This window comes from Macaca fascicularis, chromosome 1, assembly GCF_037993035.2.
Source record: "Macaca fascicularis isolate 582-1 chromosome 1, T2T-MFA8v1.1".
In the NCBI taxonomy this organism is placed as follows: Eukaryota; Metazoa; Chordata; class Mammalia; order Primates; family Cercopithecidae; genus Macaca; species Macaca fascicularis.
This window is the reverse complement of record NC_088375.1, coordinates 30,434,576-30,457,257: the sequence shown is the minus strand read 5'-3', so window position 1 is coordinate 30,457,257 and position 22,682 is coordinate 30,434,576. Positions and strand designations below refer to the sequence as shown.

The 22,682-nt window shown below is 38.0% G+C and overlaps 1 long non-coding RNA gene across 1 annotated transcript; it reads left to right on the top strand.

Annotated features, from left to right (window-relative positions):
• Positions 1 to 103: 103 nt before the first annotated feature.
• On the top strand, positions 104 to 22,013 carry LOC123574685 (uncharacterized). Its single transcript, XR_012423355.1, has 3 exons — positions 104 to 237; positions 16,010 to 16,137; positions 21,060 to 22,013. It is a non-coding gene; the product is annotated as an uncharacterized lncRNA (long non-coding RNA).
• Positions 22,014 to 22,682: the final 669 nt, after the last annotated feature.

Below are 22,682 nucleotides of genomic sequence, written 5' to 3'. Positions count from 1 at the left end.
AATAGCAGCCTGACCCTCAGTTTGGCCTGGGATCAAAATGTGGCACACAAGCCAGGAAGTAAGGAGAGTGCTGCATTCAGCAGCTGGCAACTTGCTACGAGACAGTCTTCAGGAGGATCCCGGCAGCTGCTGGGTGAGGTCTCCCCAAGGACCCTCCAGAGGGCTGTTGTGCGCAAATCTGCACGTCCTTTTCACTACTGGGGAAAAACAGAGATCAGGAGCAGATGCGCTCAAAGGGTGAGTTAACCAGATTCTACGCCAGGAGCCTACCGTTTTCGTATCTGGGCTTGGTAAGCCATTTGTCTGGTACCGCCAAGGGAAGCAATAAGTCTCGCTCATATACCTGCTTTGCATTTTGATTGAGATCAGGTTTTGGGTTGGTTCTGAGTCTGTTTTGCCTGAGTGCACTCCCGCTTGTGTTGTTCAAAATTTGTCTCCACTTGTTTGTGTATCTGTCTTATTCCTTTTGTTACCATGTAAACTTGAAAGTGGGAGTTATAGGGTACATTCCTGCTGAGAGGCCTCTAGGAAGGATTTTTTTTTTTTTTTTTTAGGAGTTCATTGGTGAAAAGTCAGCTTAATGAAAGCTAACATCCAAGATATGTATATGTATGTGTGCATGTGTACATGTTTGTATTTAAAAGGCCTTCATGGTTTTGTTTTCATTTATCTCCTAGGACCTTGTGTTTTTGAGAAAAGGTGGGTTTTTTTTTCTTCTCAGTTAACTGAATTCTGTTTTCTTCATTAATAGCTATTACAACAAAAGCTACTGTGAGGTTTTTAAGAAAATTAAGTGTAATTTAGACACTTAGAAATGTCTTTGTTTACGGAAAAAAAAAATATAAGTGCATTGTAAAAGCCTCACATGGTCTAGTCTCAGAATAATTCTCCGTCTTTGAAAACCCAGGATTCAGTGTAGGACCTGCCCAGAACTCAAAGATCCAGTTAAAAGACAGGAAAAAGGAGGTCTTCTGAATCTATAAAATGTACTTCTATTGGCATGCCTAATACGTCTGTGTATTTATGTCTTGTGTACACCATGTTTCATGACTGAAAATATATAAAAGTTCTGATTAATTGGCTCAAAGAAAAATAAAAGCACTTAAATACTTTAACAACAAAAAGGAAAGACTAGTCAAATGCTTTTTCAAGTTTCTGTGACTTAAGTAAAACCTTTAATAAATAAGCTAGCTTTAAAAATTATTGGTAAAGTAATATTAAAAATATCTTAAGAGTTGCTAGCATACATTTTTGTTTGCAGTTATTAATCAAGGAATTTCATACTTATCTCTTCCAAATACTATAAGGTATTTGGCATAGAGGCTACAAAACTATAACTCAGCCCAGAACAGAATGATCTTTACTTGCATAATTTTTAATAAACAAAACATTAATATTGGTTTAATGAACATAGCTACATTTTGAACTATTTAGTAAAATACCCTAACTTCTAATCCTGTGGTCTTAGGCAGGCTAGACTACAAACATGAAGGAAGTTTGTTCTGAGGAAGGACTGTTATCATCTTTGTTTCAGTGCTAAACTATAAACTAAGTTAATGAATAAGAATAGCTTGGAGGTTAGAAGCAAGATGGAGTCAGTTAGGTCAGATCATTTTTGCTGTCTGAGTTATAATTTTGCAATGGTGGTTTTATAATTTTAAATATTGACTTTTGCAATTTTCATAAATCTAGGTAAATTATTAAAATAAATAATTAGATAAATGTAATGGGATAAATGCTCATAAACAAACTTGTCATTATTTGGGTGTTTCCCAATAAAAATATATTGTAGGAAAATGTTCTTTCTAAAGATTGTATCCTTTTTAAAGGGTAATTAATTTTTGTCTAATTCAAAGCTTATTTAAAGGTTATATATAAAACAAGGTAAAAGAAATCAGGAAATAAGAGAGATATAAAGAAAGTGATAAAAATAAAGAGTTTGAAAAAGTATTGGTAAAATTAAAATATCTTCAAAAGTGTCAACATTTGGCCTAAATTATGCAGGTAAAATATTACGTTTGCTAAATGCTTTAGATCATAAACTGCTTCTTTGACTTAAAAATTGTTAATTTATTTTAGAGAATTAAATTCCAGATAAGGCCTGGGACACATGGAGTTAGACACTGGAATAAGTAAGACCTTATCTACACTTTTGTGTGGGTCCTAGACTCCACACCTAATACGTAATTAAATCACAGAATTACCAAGGTTTTCACCATAAGTAAAGGTTGCTAAGAGTTAACAGTATAACATGTATTTCAGACTATTGAAGAAACAGTTTACATGCAAGGTGTGTAAGGAAAGTAAAATATACTTTTGGTTAAAAGATTGTAAGGAGGCACGAGAAAGTGGATTTTTGCCTTTTAAAGGTTAAAAGATTGTTTTAAGTGAATAAAATACAGATGAAGGTTTAAGCAAGCTGTGGAAGGTTAATTGTAAAGGAAATTCTTTGTGTAAACATATTGGTTAGAGTTAAAGTAGTATCATCCAGTTTTTCTGTAAATTGAGCATTAAAATGAAAGCACAATGGATTTCTCTTAGCGCTCTAAACTGCTCTTTAACAAAAATTGTAAAGGGTTATAAAAGATCTATAAAAATCTTACTTTATGATCAAACATTAAAATTGAGTAAATATATCTGTAAGGATTTATTAAGAATTGGGTTTAACATTAATAGTACACTAATGTAAAAGTAAAATTTGGCTTATTTGGTGTAAAAATCATGCAGAAAGCATTGTCAAAAATGAGATGGTGTTTGGTTTTCTTTAGGCTATATTGGTATAAATATGTTATTGGTATGTGTTCCAAAATCATGTGAAACTCCTATCATTCTGATATGTCTTAGTGTACATTTTCAGTAATAATTATAACTGTTATGGTAAATTATTGTGTGCCACAGAGGTAACAGATCTCCTTGTCAATTGTTGTCTTGTTTTGGTCCTCTTTAGAAGGTGCTCTTGAATGCAGGTTTCTAATAACTTTGGAGATTATGACATCGGAATAGAGGAAAAACATTCAGGACTCTTGAAGAACTAAAATATTCATTAATATCAAGCAGGATGGGAATTAACTGCATGAACTGAACTGATAGGAGACTGAAGTGATCTTTTTGACTTTTTGCTTAAAATGCTGCTGATCCTTTGTTTTGCTTTTCAGAGTCAAGGAAGCTTTTCTTTTGTGCTACTAACAGCTTTTAACAATTAAATAAAGTATACTCCTATGAACAAAATTTGGAGTATGTTTGTTTCTCTCTGACTGGTCCCTCTAGAATTTGGAAACTATCTGTGAGTATTCTTAATTCAGGGCAATATAATTATTTGCATAAGTGCAATAAAAATCTGTTTTCTTTTGTAACATGTCACAGTTGGAACACCTGGTTATTTTAACAAGGCTTTGACTGGAATGGTATGCTCTTGTTTAAGGAATCAAACAACTTATGGAGCCAATAAAGCCCTTGGAAACCTGGCCTCATATTTTGTTACACAGTCCCTGTACAGGGTTTCTGATGTGTGGTAAGTATAGAATGTCACTTTCTGACGGGTCAGGAGCCCCAAGTTATCTTGGAACCTCAAGAGGAGAGGAAGTCACCCAACTCATAAGTATTTGATGGAACAAATCCATGTCTGGGTTCATCTTTAAAAAAGTCTTATCCCGGATTCCTTCTATGGAACAAAGTTCCATCAAAGACAATATAAAAGGCCTATGTGAAAAATAATTATTCTTGCAGCACTGTATATAAATAATCAGACCAAGTATAATAACGCAAACCAGTCCTACCATGATTTTTCTTTTAATAAAAATGGGAAACTGAAGAAAGAAAAAATATTTTTCAAAAAATATAGTACACCTGTTGTTAAATTCTAGTCTTGCGTGATGTTTTTCCTATGATTTCAGCATCTGCATCACCTGGGAACTCAGAGATGCAGATTCTCAGGCTCTACTGAGAAAGAGTCTGTGGGTGGGAATCGGAAATCTGTGCTTTAACAAGCCCTGGGGGATACCGATGATGCTAATGTTTAAGATGTCTGGTTTACATGATCTTCACTATTGCATTTTCACTTAATCAAGTATTGCTAGAATACAGACTCTAGAGTCAGATGACATAGATCTGAATCTCAGCTCTACCCCTTAAAGATGCTTTATGACCTTGTACATGTTACTCGGCCTCTTTACACCACAGTTTCCTCTTTTGTTAAAGGGAGATGGCATCCTCGTTGATAAGCCCCCTGCCCACTGTGTCTTCCCTCTCCTCCCCTTCTTCACAGAGTTAGAGGAGTTAGATTCCTCACATTTCTGTATGTACTTCAGTGGTTCTCCTGCACTTTCAGAAAGCAATCAGACTCCCAGCCATGGCATCCAAGGCCTCTCAAGACTATCCAGCACATTCCTTACCATTCATTTCTCCCCTTGCTGCTTTCACACCAGCAGGACTAAATGCCTTACAGCTGACTTCCAAGGGGAGCCACATCATTTCAAATTGTCACTTGCCTGGTCTGTGGCTCATTCTGGATCACTCCTCTACCACCCAGAACACCACCAGCCATCCCTTCAGATCCCACCTCTTCAGTGAAGCTCCTGCAACATCCTCTCTTCTCTTTCCCGTCTTCTGCAGAAATGATCAGTTCTTCCACTGGATTATTACCCCATCTGACACATAAACCAGTTATGAGACTGAAGCTCCTTGAGGGTGAGAGGCATTTTCTCAGGCCTTTGACAGGAAGCGCAGTAGCTGACACACAGAAGCATGCTCTCACTTAGCTTTTCCTCACAGAAGGGGTGAGAAAAATGGGAATTGAAATGCTAGTGGACTTATCTGAATCTTCCACTAGGCTATAAGCTTTGTGAGAGTGGCAACACTGTCTCACACAGTGGTCCCCAACCTTTTTGTTAGATTCTCATAAGGAACACGCAACCCAGATCTCTCGCACACACACAGTTCATGGTAGGGTTCGTGTTCCTATGCGAATGTAATGCGGGAATACTCACCGCTGCTCACCTCCTACTGAGTGATCCAGTTCCTAACAGGCTACAGACTGGTGCCCGGACCATGGCCGAGCCTTGGGGATCCCTGGTCTAAAACATTTTATCACTGTGTCTCCGATGCTACCTCAGTGCCGATTACACAATAAATGCCCAGATATTGATTGAATAAATGAATAATGGAAATTTAACGATCAGCACCAAAATGGAGTCACTTCTTCATGAGAAGGCAGGAAATAGAATTGGATGAGGAATGCTATTTACTGTGACATCAAGCACTGCCTATAAATGATCTCATGTATCCTCCCAATTTGTGCAAGTTGGAATTTATGGTGCCTCTGTAAGAGAGGATAAAGCTGAGACAAAACAGTGGAAGTAATTCACCAAAGGTTAAACTAAGGTCAGAGGTCAGATTTGAAGTCAAGTCGGTCTGAAATAAAAAATTCTGCTAAATTGCTTGAAACTGTTTTCCCTAAGAAACTTATTACTTCAGTAGTAGGAATAAGGGACAATGCCAGTAACTGCATGCCAGAGAGAAAAACGTGAGAGTGACCAAAAAAAAAAAAAAAAAAAAAAAAGGAACAAAAGCATAGGAGATTTGGGTGATTGCAGTGAATCAATGGAATCAATGACCTAAGAGAAACAAAGGGGAAAGTCAAAATGGGGAATAAAATATAAGGAAAAGGAGCCCAGGGAGGACAGCCAATGACAAAAGCTGAGCTCAAGGAGCCTGTTAAGGGCAGGAAATGCTCAACAGTTTTGGAAACAATTTGAACACTATCAAAAGCAAACCCACAGAGCCTTTCTGCAACTTCAGCACCTCCGACTGCTAAGCAAGTTACAGTAAAATCCAGAAGTAGGGCAGAAGCGCAGCTCTGCGTGGGAGTTCAAAGCCACGTCAGCTCCAGGCCAGGGGGATTGCCCTGAGTGGGGACAGCCAGGGACCTATGCAGGGTGTGAGTGTTTCATCAGAAGCGAGCAGGGACACAGTCCCCAGGGCACAGTCAGCTGGAGCACACTGTCTTCATATCAGGGAGCTGGAGGAGGAATGAGGAAAAATATAAAGCGAAGATGATAGTACAGGCAACAGCTTTATGATTCTAGGGCTTCAAATATGATTTAAGATTTGAAGGGCGGGAAGGATGCAGATGAGTGCAGAGGGGAGAAGAGGGTCTTTTAGGAGGAAAAACACCAGGAGCAAAGGCGATAGAGTGGGAATTATTGCTTAGGGTGTGTGAGCATGCAAGCATCTGTGCAAGGGGTGAGGAAAATTGACTGGGGTACCTATAATACATTTGTCTTGGGAAATGAAAGGAAACAGGACTATATACTTTAAAAAAATCTCTAGCCTAATTTGGACTGAAGTGTTACATGGAGTATATCTTTCAGATCATAGCATTAGTTTAAAGCTAAATGTAATTTTAGAGAACCTCCAGCATAAACACCTCATAAAATGGGACCAGTCAGTTTATGTGGCTTGATACGGAAGTTTGAAACTAAGAACAATACATTTTTTGTTGTTAAATGCTAAATGAGTTAAAGAATAGTGTTTACTATTAGGGTATTTCTGGGAAATACAAGGCCTCTCTCCCTCCCTCTTCCCCCCCCTTCCTCTGTCTCTCCCTCCCTCCTTCCCTCCTTCCCTTCCTTTCTTCTTCTCTTCCTTCCTCTCTTCTCTCTTACCCTTCCTTCCTCCGTCTTCTCTCTCTTCCTTCTTTCCTTCCTTCTTTCTTTCCTCCATTACTATGTACTAAATACCAACTGTATGCCAAGCACATAGTAAAGGAACATGACTGGCATGATCATTGACTAAATGCAACTTCTCCAGTAAGAGATGAGAGGGTGGGAGTTGTGGGGGTTGAGGCTGGTGCAAGGCTGCCTCTGTCCAATTCAACAAGCTTGATTTGGCTCTTTTTCGTCCAAGTAAGACGAGGCTCAGTAGGTTGTACTCAGCTTTCATTTCTATTTCTGAGTTTATTAAATAACTTTCCATAAAAATAGCTAAGCTTAACAAGAATTAAAATGATGCAAGCAGTTTGTAGATTAGTAAATGTAGTGACAAAACATGTGGGAAGGGTTCAGTCTCTGTAATAATTACAAGAAAAACAGTTTAAAACAAGTATTGCATATTTATTGAATTAGTTAAAAAATAAATTTATTTAACATAATTATATATAAAATAATGAATTAGTTCAACCACTTTGGAGAGCTATCTGGCAGTGTAAGAGCTACAGGATTCATTATACCTATGATTTAGTCCTCTCATTTTGACCATATATTTTAAGAAAAAATAAACAAATAAAAGGTGAAAAATCACAAATAATACTGCTTGTGATAGTTTCAAAACTTGAACAAGCTCCAGAGAACTGGCAATTTCCATGGCTTCCTTGGTATTCCCTAGAGCTTCTGTCCAATATCCAGTCTTCACTCTCATCCTCCCTAATCCATCTTCTAGAGGACATATTTTCTCATGAAAGTATCTAATAAAACTCAATATACTCATTATATAATTATTTTAAAAGTCAATACAAATAGAAAGTGGCTATTTACATGTCAAAACTGTTCTCTCTTTATAAGTGAATTCATTACAGGTTGGCTCATTTAAATGACAAATCTCCTCTAGCATTTACCAGTGTGATTTTTAGAGTAATTATTTGACAGAGGCTGGGAACAGAAAAGGGTCTACAGAACTACCTGATAAAATATCATCAGATATTAAAACCAAACTCCACTTAAATGATTAAAAAGACAAAGAGGAAGTTGAATTTTAGTATCACATGCAACACAGGGATTCCTCAACCTATGATAACATGAGCAGCCTGTGAGAGTCACCAAGGCGTAGGCACTTGAGGACGTGAGGAAAGCCCTGGGCCCACATTTTCCCAAGGTCATTCTGCAGACAATACTTCTGGAAATGGTAGTAGTGTCCTTTGCTTCCCAAAGGGTTTGGGGGCCAAACTAATCTGAGGACAACTTGGAAAAACAAAGCAAAAATGTTGGCTTCTCACAAGATTTGGGATTCTGTGTATTTCCAAGAGGGGAAACTGCACTGAAGCAGTTCTCAAATTTGTTAAAGGAATCCTGTTTGCCAGAAGCATCTGGAGGGTTGATGTCAGGTAGAAGCCACTTAAGAGAACACTGGGATTTGTATTTAATTAACTTTGTGAGAAAAACATTCTGTAAAACTTTAAACAAATGATAATTACACTTGTAATCCTAGCACTTTGGGAAGCCAAGGCAGGCAGATCGCCTGAGCTCAGGAGTTCTTGACCAACCTGACCAACAAGGTAAAACCCTGCCTCTACTAAAGTACAAAAAAAAAAAGAAAAAAAGAAAAAAGAAATTATCTGGGCATGGTGGTGGGCGCCTGTAGTCCCAGCTCCTTGGGAGGCTGAGGCATAATAATTGCTTGAACCCAGGAGGCAGAGGTTCCAGTTAGCCAAAAACGCACCACTGCCCTCCAGCCTAGGTGACAGGGCAAGGCTCAGTCTTAAAAAAAAAAAAAAAAAAAAAAAGCTAACTACATTCATTATGTTTTGTCCTCTGATCTTTAATATTTTACAAAGTTGTAGTCATTGTATACATACTATTTCATACTTAATTTTTTGCTTGACACAGTATTCCATTATTTTTTATTATTTCCAAGTGTTGACACAGTTAACATTGCTATCATTTAAAATATTATATATCTACAATTTTGAAACAGCATAAAGCACACAACTATTCTCAATTCATTTCAATAGACATGTATTACTAACTGTTTAGAATCTGAGGTTCTTGACACCTTTCCTGCCACAAAACATCTCAGGGGTAAAATACATTCTCATCACCAATATTGGCTCACTCTGGCAATTGTTTCAGAGTCTTCTGGGTTAGAGGAGGGCTGGGGTGGGGGTTGTAATTGCTAAGGGACTCATAACCACACATGATTTTCATTGCCCCTCTCCACTACTGTCCTAGTTGAGAATCTCTGTCTTAGACACTATGAATCAGACACAGTCCCAATTCTTAAGAAGTTCACAAAAAGTCAGATATAGATACATAGACACACATATGCAGGTGCACACACAATACTATAACATAAGGCTGGGTGTGAGGTAAGATGAGGTCATATTAAAATACATAAATAAATAAAAGTCCTAAGATGCTCCACAGAGAAGAAAAATGACTTCTACTTGGAACATTTGGAATGAATTTTAAGGAAGACATAGTCTTTTCCTCCATTTTTTCCCTTATCCCACAAATTCAGTTCATCAGCAAGTCCTTCAAAATGTAACAATAGAGAATGCTTACTGAGTGCTTACTCTGCCATGGACTTTTAAAAGTGCTTTATAAGTATTAACTTTAGTCTTCATCATATCCCTATAAGTAGATGTCCTCTATCTGATCTTACAGACAGACAAACTGAGGCATAATGAAGTTCAGTAAGTTGCTAAAGATCCCACAATTAGCGTTAGAGCTTGGATGAGCCCAGGGAGTCTAAGTCCAGAACCTGCATCTCCATCCCTACGCCATTGGCTCCCATCAGTCACATCCCTCTACTTCTTTTCAAACCCACTCCCTCCACTCTGATGAAACCACCATCATCTTCTGCTTGGATTTGTGAAATGGCTTCCGAAAGGCTCTTCTTGCTTCCCCACCTTCCCCCTTTGTTAATCCATTCTCCCTGTGTCATCCTGGGTGATCTTTCTAAAATATATGCCACTTGTTGTTTAAACTCCTTCAGTATCTCCTATCTCACCTAGAGTAAAATCCAAGTTTCCTACCAAGATCCAGTGAACAAAAACCCTGCATCCCCTGACTTCTACCCATCTCCACCACCTCACCTCACACTAGGCTCCATACACTTTGGCTCCTTTTTTTCTTCCAGATCTTTCCCTCCTCTGGGACTTCTCACTTGCTCCCCTCTGCCTGGTATAACATTCCCCAGACTCCTCCCATGGCACGCTCCTCAGCTTCACAGACCTCCCTCTCTGAAATGCATCCCTGTGTTCACTCTCACATCATACTCATTTCCTCTGTAGCACTTTTCTCGAAAGTATTGTTAATTGTTCACTTATTAATAAATTGTCCCCACTAAACTATAAACTCCCTGAAGACGGGGTCTGTCTTATTCACTCCTGTTTTCTCAGCAGCTAGCACAGTTCCTGGTGTATAGTTGGTGCTCAATAAATATTTCCTGAATAATGAATGAATTAAGAGTAGAAATGTAAAAATAAAATGCAAAATTGAATTCTCATGTGCCAAAGTGGCTCATAGCTGCCTCAGGTTGAACGTGCCTTAAAACAAAGTAGAAAACCAGGAAACACAGCAGTCTCATTTATGCTTTCTAGACTGTGTGGCACAGCATCATGGAACAAAAACATGAAATGAATATCGGAGACCTAGAGCTTCAGAATTTTCTGAAGACCTAGTGCTTCAGAATTTTCTTGACTTATTTTACAAGCTATCACAAGAGACTATATAGGCCAGGCGCAGTGGCTTACACCTGTAATCCCAGCACTTTTGGGAGGCTGAAGTGGGTGGATAACGAGGTCAGGAGATCGAGACCATCCTGGCTAACACGGTGAAACCCCGTATCTACTAAAAACACACAAAAAAATTAGCAGGGCCTGGTGGCGGGCACCTGTAGTCCCAGCTACTCAAGAGGCTGAGGCAGGAGAATGGTGTGAACCTGGGAGGCAGAGCTTGCAGTGGGCCGAGATTGCGCCACTGCACTCCAGCCTGGGTGACAGACCAAGACTCCATCTAAAAAAAAAAAAAAAAAAAAAAGAATATATATAACAAGAGGAGGAGACAGAGAAGTAGGAGAAGAGGAAGAAGGAGAGGAGGAGAAGGAGAATGAAAGAGACAGAGAGAAGGGGAGGAAATGCTAATATTTATTCATTAGGTCCTGTTTTAAATGCTTTTATGTATAAACTCATTTACTTCTTATAACAACTGCTAGGGTTATCTGTCCCGGCATAATTAACTATCCCTAATATTAGTGACTGAAACAAAAGGCATTTTCATTATAGCTCGCAATTATGTCATGTAGGAGTCTGAGCAGAGCTGGGATGGACCATTTGTCTGTTTTGCACAGCATTTACTTGGTGATCTTCAGCCAGACTGGTAGGGAGGTCTAACATGCCCTCATTCCCATTCCAGGAGCCTTAGTGGTGATGGCTGAAGGCTGGGCTCTACTGAGCCTTTCCTCCTCTCCCTCTCCATGTGGTGTCTCCAGAGTAGCTGGACTTCTTACATGGAAGCTCAGGGCTCCAAGAGACCAAGGAAGAGTTGCCAGTTGTCATAAAGGCTAGGTCCAGAGCTAACACGCCATCCCTTCTATATTACTTCATAAGTAAAAGCAGTCACAGCCCAGCCCAGATTTGGAGAGTGGAGAAATAAACACCAAATAAACACCAGCACTTTTTTGGTTATTTTTTGGGACAGCATCTTGCTTTGTGACCCAGGCTGGAGTGCAGTGGTGCAATCTTGGCTCACTGCAACCTCCACCTCTCAGGTTCAAGCAATCCTCCTACCTCTGCCTCCTGAATAGCTGGGACTACAGGGGTGTGCCACCATGTACAACTAATTTTTGTATTTTTGTTTTTTTTTTTTTTTTTTTTAGTAAAGACGGGGTTTCACCATGTTGGCCAGACTGGTCTGGAACTCCTGGGCTCAAGTGATCCTCCTGCTTCGGCCTGCCAAAGTGTTGGGATTACAGGCATGAGCCATTGGGCCCAACCTAAACACCCTCCTTGATGAGAAAAGAGGCAATGAATTTGTGGCCACCTTTAATCTGCCATAATAATCCTATCATTTCTAGTCTTCAGATGAAACGACTGAAAGCACAGAGAATTGGTAGGCCCAGACAAGCCTCTGCCTTAATTTCTACACTGGTCAAGTGACGGTAGTTAATTCCTTTCATAACTGTTTTACAGAGTAAACCAGGAGATAAATATTGAGTAACAATCATGTACAATATGCTTATGTACAATAGTGCTCACCGTTGTAGAAGGAAAAATTGAGGATAACAACCCAGTTTCTTACTCTACATGTGAAAATTAAAAAACATCCTCTCTCTCCCTCTCTCTCTCTCTCTCTCTCTCTATATATATATATATATATATGAAACTATTATCTGATCTATTCTAAATAACCCCCTGTAAGAAACATGAAATTTAGCTTCAAGAGATCAAGGTGCTGATCTCTACGAGTGGCTGTGGGACCCTGAAGAAGTCACTTCACCTTCCTGTGTCTCTTTGCCTGTAAAACAGGGGATTACAGTAGATGACTTCTAGGCTTCCTCCAAAATTTGGGTATCTGATTCAAAGTTTTAAAAATGCTTTTGTGCTACTATTCACATTTGCTGTGGGATGGGTTCCCCCACCTACAACAGCTACCTTGTCCTAGTTCCAGCAGAGAAGTCTTGTCTGTTCTTGGTTGAATGCAGCCACCCTTACAGTAGGAAAGGCTGCCTGATTCCCCCTTTGTAGCAGGTACATTCAAAGACACACAGAGGTATCTTTGTCCAGTGGCACCAGAAGTCAATGTTCCCAAGAGCATGTGGAATATGTAGACATTTTATTATCTCAGGGAATATAATATGTCCTATAAAAATGCCCTCTGTTCCCTGCTTTTCCTCCCCTTTTAAGAGTATAGCTGGAGAATCAAAATAGTTATCACAGGAAAACAACATCAAACTTTCATTTTCCAAGGTAGTTACCACAACAAATGCACATTCTTGCTTTGGGCTTTGAAGAGTTCCCTTCATTTCCTCTGTTACTGGCTATCAGTGGGTTTGGGTATGACACACCTTCTCTCTCACTCACAGCCATAAAGGTAAAGGGTACTGAGAGAGAGTAAGCCATGACTCATTTTTGCATCTTTTGGTTTTTGATCAAATGCCAACAGATGGCAAGAGATAAATAAATGAGTCTTCAATAATGGGGTATGTGGAAACCGGTAACATTTGATGGGTAATTATTCAAGTTTCATTATTAATTTTCCTCTTCCTAAAATTATAAATAAATGTAGCACAATAGGCAAAGGACACTATCCTAATACTATCTGGGAGGAGAAAGAAATTGCCTTCCCAGCAGCACTATTCAAATCTGCATGCAATTTACTCACACATATTCAAGTAGGAGGTAAGGTAATAACTGCTTACCATAAAACCTTGGGGTTTCAGATCATCATGGCAAATGCACATTATTTGTGTAACAAATTATAGAAAGAGTTTCTCTTTTTAGATGCATTCATTTTCTGTCCTTAAAAGCAACAGAAAGGGGAAAATGCTTTCTAAAATGACCAATATCAGCATCTTATGCAACCTAATAGTATATAGAGTTGGAAAGAACATGAGAGAAACCGGCCCTCTCATTTTACAAAGAAAGTAAACTATGATTCAGAGATAAATGACTTGCCCAAGAAAACAGAGGCAATGGGTAGTCAGGCCCAAACTAGTCAGGCCTCCTGAGTCTCATCACAGAGCCCTTTCCAGCATCCATGATACTTCTGGAAGAGGTAGCCTTGGCGTTTATTCCATTATTGCCCTGGACCATGACATTTTGAGGAGAGACAGAAGATGAAACAGCAGTCCTCCTTTATAAGCATGGTATCTGAAATGCAGCAGGTGCTTATAGGCATCTATGGAATGAATATATCAAAAATGCATCACTTTGGACCAAAAAAAAATAATACTCTGACCTAACAACCAGAGCCAAAAAAAGTCATAAGGACGATAGCAAGTGGGAGTGTGTTCTCCAAGTGTTCCTTGATGTAATTCTCACCACTTCAACAATATTTTAAACTCTGTATGAGCTGAAGTTATGTCATTTATATGTTTTCCTTCCTTCACACCCGAATATCAGGAATGCTGTTAAAAATTCCACATTTTTGGTCCCCAAATCAGGACATATGATGTGAAAAGGAGTTTTTCACTGCTTCTTGAGGTGGTGAGCTGTCTAGCGGATGGAACCGTTGTTGTTTTAACAGCTCTATTGACATATAATTCCCATACCATACATTCAGTTATTCAAAGCGTACGATTCAGTGGCTCACCAACTTGTGCCACCATCATTCCAATACATTTTAGAGCATTTTTGTCACCTCAAAAGGAAATCCCATATCTCATAGCCTTAATTTCAACCTCCACCCACCCTATGTCCCAGCCACTCACAACCACTCACTTACTTTCTGTCCCTATAGATTTGCCTGTTCTGGACTTTTCATATAAATAGAACCACACAATATTTAGTCCTTTGTGACTGGTTTCCTTCAGCTGGCATGATGTTTCTAAAGGCCCATTTGTGTTGAACATGTATCAGTACTTCATTTATTCTTATGGCCAAATAATATTCCATTATATGGATATAGTACGGTTTATTTATTCATTTATCTTTGATGGACATTTGGGTTGCTTACACTTTTTGGCTGTTATGAGTAATGCTAACAGATTTTTTGGAGAATACAACTTTCATTTCTCTTATGTATATAGCTAGGAGTGGAATTGCTGAATTACTAGCAGATGGTTTTAATGTAGAAATATTTGAGTTAATGAAATATTTTCTATGAATTATGAAGGAAGTTAGACCCAATAATTGAAACAAGATCCATCTCATGTATATTGATGCCAAGCCTAAGGGAGGAATTTATTCATTTTTTTTGAACTGGTTTAAGCCCAGAGTCAATCCTTGCCATTTCTCTATTGTAGAAAATCCTTGCTGTAGATAGATGACCCTATTGTGGACAGGTGCACATTTTCCAAGTATACCTCTCTCTCTACTCAATAAATCCATAGAATGATTCCGAAAATGCATACTTAATATTAGGAATGTCACAGAGCTATGAATATATATATATTTGAATATATATATATATATTTATTTCACCTCAGACCTCCTCAGGCAGAAGAAGACAAGAGAAAGACTATATTTTCTTAAAGAGATATGAGCCATCTGGATAAAATCAACAAAACTTTATATTCTAAAGTTGCAAATAAAATTATTAATAGCAGTCACATTTAAAGAACAGTAGAGATGTATGTATTATAGACACACTCTATTGAAATTCTATTCAAATTCAATGTGAACTCTATGTTTGTGTCCATTTAATACAATCTAAAGGCTGGCATTACTGTTTTAAAGTTATAATAGAATTGTATAGTTTATATACTCTTATTTTCAAAAATCATCTGCTCATATGTTTGACTTAATTGAGAATTAGTTTTTGATCAGTAGCACATCCCTCACCCAATGTGTGGCATTATTTATTTGGCAAAATACGACCCACTTCATAATGGTCTGCTTTATGACATAGCTTCCAGGAACTCACTGTGGTAAAAACTGGGGACTTTCTGCACCACTTGTGTTGGACTGTACCTTCCCTGATCTTACCATCAGCTCAGTTGAAGGTGACTCCCCATTATCTTATCAAGGTAGCACTGGCAAGAATGTGAGGTGGTGACCCTGAGGATGGTGGCTCAGACTCTTACCACCAAAAAGTACCTGCTAGGGATAAGACTGTGCTCTTTATACCTCTCTTCCGAGAAAAATTTTAAAACTTTGTTAACTGTTATTTACCCAGCTGTTTTAATCTCCCTGGCTGTTGATCTTCAACTTTTGATAATGTAACTGAAAAGTCAGACACTTCACTTTGTATTCAATGCTCTGAATGTCAGACCTTAATCCGAACACACTGGATCCTAAGGTCTTAGCTCAACTATCTAATGGCCTTCACACTAATAATAATCCAGAGTTCCTTCTCAATTAGGAATCTATAAAATACGATGTCGGCCTATTTTATCTATCGTAATCAGGATTATTATATTCAATTCAAAGGTCCTGTGTGACACAGGGAAAGAAGATCACTTTGGAATGCCTGGATTCAAGCCCTGGCTCTGCCATTTGAAAAATGAATACTTTGGCTAAGTCACAATGAATCAGAACCACAGTTTACTCTTTTACAAGTTGGAGGTAATTATAGTGTGGCAGAGACAACATAGATGTGTTCACCAAATCCCATCTTATTTTCCTTTTCCTGGACAGCAAAACGACAACATTTCTCAGCCTTCCTTGCAGTGAGCTTGGAGCCAGGAGAACTGGGCTATGAAGAAGGAGATTTAATTCCTAAAATACCCCCATTGGGAGCTCCAACTCTCTCTCCTTCTGCTACGGTAAGCTCAGAGGCCATGTGTTGAGATGTTTTCTGTATTTTCTTAGATTTTTTATTTTTCTGTGTGACATCCATCAATCACAGGCCAACTAATGGCCAAAGCTGTTTACATCTCCCCTGCGATCCAGCTTTTACCAGCACAAAAAAATCAAATCACAAACAAAACAATCCTGAGTCCATACCTCCTACTGCTCTCTTTATCTAACTCTTACATACCGAGCCACAATTTTCCCTGCCCTAAATCACCCAGGGCTGGGTGCCAGAAAACTAGGGCCCAGAACCCACCTCTAGTAGCCCAGCGCGCCCCAACATTATTCCAACTATCCAATCCTAAGATGCTTCGCCTGCCCTGCCTTGCCTTTCCATGAGAAAACATGAGGAAGCCTCTGGGCCAGACCTTCCCCTCGTGCCTGCTTCTGCCTCCTGACTGACTCTGTGCTTCCCCACGTGGTCCTATGTGGTGCCCTGTACTTCCCATTTCCAGAGGACCTGGGGAACTATACGCTTTTCTTCCAATGGCATTGACCATTCCATGTTATCACTCAGTCATCTTTATAAATTAAGACCCAGAACCAAATTAAGATAATGGTTTCGTAAGATGAAGAATCTTTGCTGACCAGCATTGGACTTGTATGACAGGGTGATCAACATTTGTTTTGCTAAAACACTGAAATTTTAGCAGTTCTTTGTTTCTGCAACTTAGTTGAACATGTCCCGAGCAATACAAAATCCTTACTTTCAAGGTTATTCTAGTGATTAGGAAAAAAAAAAACCAAATGTATATAAAGTACGTAACAGTTCATAGTACAATGTAGGAACTCAAAACATGGTAATTATTATTATAATTGTTATTCAACAACAATCCCTAAAAATACTATATGTAAATAAAGCAAACCTGTTTCTCTATTACCCCATCAGGTAGAAAAAGAAAAACAGATTTTTCACCAAATATAGAAGACATGTTTGAGACATTCTGACTTAAAACAGAAATTTTGGTGTTAAAAAACTACACTTTGGCAGTTTGTTCAGAGACAGGGAGTCAACCTTCAGAGAAGCTAAAACCAAGGATAAAAACTTACTCATTGGGAGTGGCACTCTGTCCTAGACATTACAGGCAGAAAACAGTAGTGACTTCGAAGGAAGCCCATATCAAAAGACAAGTACAGATGCTCTAAATTATAGTCATCGTTTTGCTTCCAGTTTCTTCTCACATGGACAATCTACATAGCCAGGAATCAGCAGCATTTATTAAGAGGTGCATAGCCAGTCACTCTGTGCATCTCTTCACACTTATAAAGCACCCACAAACATCCTAATAGCCATATGAGATGATCAGGTAAGTCATTTGATATTAGTACACAGAGAAGTGAGTTTCCTGTGTAGAATGGTAAATTACGCCCTCCCTCTTTCCACTTCCCTTTCCACTTGCATTTTCCATATGGACTCCAAGAACTTAGAGATTATATTTTTCTCCAAATGTAAAATCAGGAAAAGTTTATAGGCAATGGATGTCATTAGAATCCACACAGATAATTTACAAACTTGCTGCTAACAGTGAATCCATGGGCCAGGAGCATCAACATCACTTGGAGCTTAGAAATATGGAATCTCAGGCCCCACCCCAGACCTACTAAGTCAGATTCTGAATTTCAACAAAATATCCAGGTAGTTTCTGTACACATTAAAATTTGAGTAGCATTGCTCTAGAAGAGTATCTGTAATTGCGTGACTGAAATTTGGGGACCTCTAAATTGAATCAAGAAAATAGCATGTAGACTCAGGGAAAACAAGAGTAGAGTGCAGTTGCAACTAATAAGCCTGAATAAAAGTAAAGTTTATTCTATCTGAAAGTAGAAGCTGTTAATGGAAGAGAAACAGACTGCTTAGAATCTAGACAAGCATAACCCAAAAAGCAACATTTTCCTTGTGTCTTCTTCACTATTTAGCAAAGATGACCCTCTGATCTACAAATCTGTATATTTATTTTAAGAGATGATGAGGGCATTTGACCATCAAGTTTGGCATCCCATGTAATCTACTTATAAACAGATTTTATGTGTTCCATGTAACTTTCTGATTATAATTTAACTGCCCATATCATGTAGCTTTTCTAAATGGAGAGACTGACCAATCAGACCAAAACATTCTAGAATGGCTATCTATGCTCAAAATCTGATTGAGTGTGGTTAGGACAAACAAGTCTACTTGAGAAAACAGAGGCATAAAGTCATTAAGTAACTTGACTAAGTTATGAAGTGACAGAAACAGGATTTTAACCCAGGCAGTTCAGTACCACAGCAGAGAGTGCTCTCTTGATCACCATGCTACGTGGCCTTCATCTTGTCTCTCAACAATTGTTACACATTGGCCTCTTCCGATTTCCCCCACCCATCATTTTTAGATTAAGTTCAAAAACACAAGCAGATCTAAGGTGCCAGGAACTAGAACTTTTGATATGACCAAGGCATTAAAGCCTCAAGCCTAAGTAGGTGACATTTTCTCCTATGTGGCTGAGGATGCTCCCTTGGGGTTTGCAGGTTAAACCACAGATGTGCTGGATCCTAAGAAGTCATTCTCTAACTTGTACCTCCTCAGACTTCTTCCTCTGGTCTTGAGAATGAAATTATTCAGATGCCAATGCCAAAGGGGGCTAGAAAAAAGACAGGGGGCAGAGTTCACTTTGCTTGAGGCTTAGGTAAAGAGGAGCCCAATTAACTCAACAAATAACTCTACTGGGGTTTATACCAAAAGTTTTATAGAAATATACAACATGCTTTGCATTACCAGGATCTCTATATTTCTCTTGGAATCAACACAGGAAGTGGCAGCAGCTGCACAGAACTCAAGGATTTTTCAACCCTGGATAAGTGGTTTGCAATCCTTTGTCTACCCCAGCACACCTGTGAAATACAACACATTTCCTTAAGTTACAGTGGCTCACTTCCAATAAGATTTATAAAAGACTACATGTTTCCACTGCTTTCCAGCAGAAAATAATAAAGCTGTGTTTTTCAGTGCTTTTTATGCTAAATATTAATACATGTCATTGCCCTAGGGAGAAAAATCAATTTCCATAAAAATGAGAAGCAATGTGAGACTTCATATCAACTTAAACTAAACCTGAACACTTGGTATGCTTCTATGTCCCTTCTGCTTCTTGTCAATATCAAAGAAACAAAAGTGTTATCAAAAAGGCAAAAACTAATATATGCAGTGACTTAGTTCATTCTGTGTTTGTTAGAAAAGTAACAGGATTTATTTTATTATGCATTTAAAATGTATGTAATCAATTCCCCCATTATTTTCAAATAGTTTCTAGCTAGCTAGCTAGCTAGCTATCACTCTCTAGAAGACTCTTAGGACTACTTTCTGAGGGTCAGAAGGAAGTTATTTGCATATGATCACCCAACAAATGAAAATGCTAACATCTGGTGTTAACTAATTTATTTATAAATGTTGACCATGGCAGTTGATGAGTTCATTTACTGTTTATAAAAATTGTATAAGTGTCTATTAACTTAATATTTTTTAAAAGTAGATTTAGAATTTCCAAAACATGTAAAATTAAACAAGTCACCTATTTTTAACTTAATATGGAGCACTAAAAGTTTACAAAACTTGAGTGTACTTCTGACAGTTTATTTACTATTTTATTAATTTTTTGAACCATGTTTACTTTTTTCAAGAGTTTAAGAGTTTAAAGAAGCATAAAATGATCTATTCATGAGCAATCAATTGAGGTGCAAGACACTATAAGGAACTGTAAGAGATATTCATGAAACACTGAGGGGAGACCAGAGAGTCTACCACATCAAAATGAAATTCAACAACAGTGATGCTGGCCAGGAATTTTGAAGGAAGGCAAGCACAATTGTAAAAGAGGAGAGCTAAATGGCATAGATTAATCAATAAAAGTATTGATTAATGAAAAGAATCAATGTATAGTAGCATAAGAAATATGCTACAGTTATGACAACTGTAATGCATGACATTTAGGATAAAAGTTAAATACAATTCAATGAATATAATAATTTTATTAATAACTACTACTATCAGCTAGAGAGCGTTTATGTTATGACTTATATAACTAAAATGTAAAGCAGAAATAGGCATCTTTATATCTAAATATTGGTGCCAAGCAATTATTGCTTTAAGATAATTTTCAAGGACTTGCTGAACCAAATCACTGAATCACCAAATTGTTGTCCAGAATTTAACAAATTGTCACATAAGTTTACTTTTCTACCAAGTACCTGTTTCCCATACCATTGTTAAGGATGAGTAGTGTTTTTTTAATTAAAAATTTTCCAATTTGCTAAGCAACAAAACTTTATTATTTTAATTTCTCTTTTATTTCCAGTGAAATTGAATAGCTTTCTGCATATTTCTTAGACTTTAATATTTGTTTTAGAAATTTCCTGCTTGTGCCCCCACCAAGTTTTCCATTGGAATAATCATTTTTATCTTATTGGCCTAAAGAAACATTCGTATATTCTGGCTATTTATATACCATCTATGTTAAAACATTTTTCATGATTAGAAATTTTCTTTTTAATTGTTTTAAATAGTTCTATTCTATTTAAGAGGCAAGTGCTATCATTTGAATGTCTCCTCCAAAATGCATGTTGAAATTCAATTGCTCTTGTGATGATATTAAAATGTGGAACCCTTAAAAGCTGATTAGGCCATGAATATTCCACATTTATGAATAGATTAATGTCATTATCTCATGAGTGAATGAGAATAGGTTATTATAAAAGCGCATTTGGCCCCCTCTTGCTCTTTCTTGCTTTGACCTCACTTGTCCTTCTGCCTTCCACCATTAAATGACACGACATGAAGGCCCTTGAAAGATGCGAGCACCATGTTCTTGTACTTCCCAGCCTCCAGAACCATGTGACAAAGAAATTTCTTCTCAAACAGGCAACCTACAGAATGGGAGAACATGTTTGCAATCTATCCATCTGATAAAGGGCTAATATCCAGAATCCACAAGGAACTTAAACAAATTTACAAGAAAAAACAAACAAACCCATCAAAAAGTGGCAGAAAGATATGAACAAACACTTCTCAAAAGAAGACATTTATGCAGCCAACAAACGTATGAAGAAAAGCTCATTATCACTAGTCATTAGGGAAATGAAAATCAAAACCACAATGAGATACCATCTCACGCCAGTTAGAATGGCGATCATTAAAAAGTCAGGAAACAACAGATGCTGGGAGGATGTGAAGAAGTAGGAATGCTTTTACACTGTTGGTGGGAGTGTAAATTAGTTCAACCACTGTGGAAGATAGTGTGGCGATTCCTCAAGGACCTAGAACAAGAAATACCATTTGACCCAGCAATCCCATTACTGAGTATATACTCAAAGGATTATAAATCATTCTACTATAAAGACACATGCACACGTATGTTTATTGTGGCACTATTCACAATAGCAAAGACTTGGAACCAACCCAAATGCCCACCAATTATAGGCTGGATAAAGAAAATGTGGCACATATACACCATGTAATACTATGCAGCCATAAAAAGGGATGAGTTCATGTCCTTTGCAGGGACATAGATGAAGTTGGAAACCATCATTCTCAGCAAACTAACACAGGAACAGAAAACTAAACACCACATGTTCTCACTTGTAAGTGGGAGTTAATGAGAACACATGGACACAGGGAGGGGAACATCACACACTGGGGCCTGTTGGGGAGTGCGGGCTGGGGAGGGAGAGCTTTAGGAGAAATACCTAATGTAGATGACGGATTGATGGGTGCAGCAAACCATCATGGCATGTGTATACCTATGTAACAAACCTGCACGTTCTACACATGTATCCCAGAACTTAAAGTATAATAATAAAAAAATCTATTCTGCCATATTTTCTGAATTTGTTTTGTAATAGGCATTTTTACAATAAAAATAACAATGAATGATATGAAAAACAAAATTTCTTTTCAAGTTACTCAGTCTGTGATGGTCTGTAATAGCAACATGAAATGGGCTAAGACAGCAAGCAACTGAGTTATAGTCTATTTAGGTTTATAGCAACAAATCTGTACCTAGCTGACCTTACACCCTCATTGGCTTTCAATGCCTCTTCTGTTTGCCTGAAAGATAGAAGTACCACTGTGTCTTATTTCACTGCTATCTCTTCCTTCAGAGGTGAATGCACTTCAGCAGTTTTCAAAACTCTGAGCTGATACTTCCTAAATCTATGTCACTATCCTTAACTCAGACCCCTCTATAAACTGGTACTATGGTTTCATTTTACTGACAGATCCTTTTAAGATTTCATTCATTCATCTACCACTCCAATGTGTATAGCACCCCTTGTGCATACCTACTAAATATTAAATATTGTGAAGTTTTATCATCTCAAATGCAAAGATTTCCAACCAAATTCAGCTGCTGTCCCACATTCCATCCTGCCCTTTATAATTTCTCTCTCTACAAATTGTATCCCTAACTTTCTGCTGCTTTATCTAAAATGTCATGACTCTTCTCTCTCTGTTATTACCACATGCAATCAGTCTCTGTTAATTTTT